The sequence below is a fragment of the Lucilia cuprina genome, chromosome 4 (genome assembly GCF_022045245.1).
Source record: "Lucilia cuprina isolate Lc7/37 chromosome 4, ASM2204524v1, whole genome shotgun sequence".
NCBI lineage: Eukaryota > Metazoa > Arthropoda > Insecta > Diptera > Calliphoridae > Lucilia > Lucilia cuprina.
In genome coordinates this window covers 82,485,217-82,486,440 of record NC_060952.1, presented here as the reverse complement: position 1 = coordinate 82,486,440, position 1,224 = coordinate 82,485,217, and positions in this window count along the sequence as shown.

The window sequence follows — 1,224 nt, the reverse complement described above, 5'->3', positions numbered from 1 at the left end:
AACCACAAGACACGTTGCATAATTTCATGTATTAAAAAATTTACGCGTTCTTAAATATTGCCTTTTTTCTGTACTCAAGCGAGTACAATGGCTGGGAATGGGTTAAAATATAATTATAAATTTCCCCCCATATTTTTCCTTCAATCCTCATTATTTTGTAAAATAATTTCATATTTTTAAATCTAAAGTTTTAGTTCATTTATTTTTTAGTTTTTAAAATAAATACTTATAACCTTAAAAAAATTGCTATATTTTTATTGTTTATAAACAAACACAAAACTGCTTATTAGTACAAAACTTAAAAAAAATTAAACTAAATCTAAAAAAAATTAAAAGTTTTCGAAAAAAAATAACAAAACATATTATGTAAATTATAATAAAAACCTCTAATATATATAAATATATACGTAAAGTCTCGGCCTTAGTTTTTAAAGTTAAAAAATAAAACAAAAAATGATGCTGTTTTCTCACCCCCTCCTACTACTACTCATCATCATAAAAAAAACAAACAAAAATACGCAATAAATTACAAAAAAAAAAAAAAAAAAGTTTAAAGAAATATATTTAACAATCATTAAACAACATAAAAAATAATAAAATTGCATTTTTATTTCGTTTGTAATTAAAAGACTTCTTTTTCAGTTAGTTGACAAGTACCCTACACTGTAGTGAAAAGTAAGTTGTTAGATTTGACTTTGTGCCAAAGAGTAAAAGTTTGCTTAGTTGTGTTAGCTTGCGCTATCCTCTACTCTAGTCTGCAGCCTAAACTATAGTCTAGACTCTATTTGGACCACAGTCTAGTCTACTCTATAGTCAACTTCACAACATGGTTTAGTGTCTAGGTTACAGAATAATTCATAGTTTGGTATATAGAATAGTCTGTAGTTAAGTCTATAGTCGCGTCTATAGGTTTGTCTGTAGCATAATCTATAGTCTTGCCTACACTCTAGGCTATAGGCTAAATTATTTTATAATCTCTAGTTTAGTCTATAGTTAAGTTTAATCTAGTCTACACTGTAGTCATCTCCACTACTTGATCTATAGTCTAGTCTATCAACCAGTTTATAGTCTAGTATATAGACTGTTTATTTTACACTACAGTCTAGTCTAGATTACTCTATAGTCTAGTCTATAGTCTAGTCTATAGTCTAGTCTATAGTCTAGTCTATAGTCTAGTCTATGGTCTAGTCTATGGTCTAGTCTATAGTCTAGTCTATAGTCTAG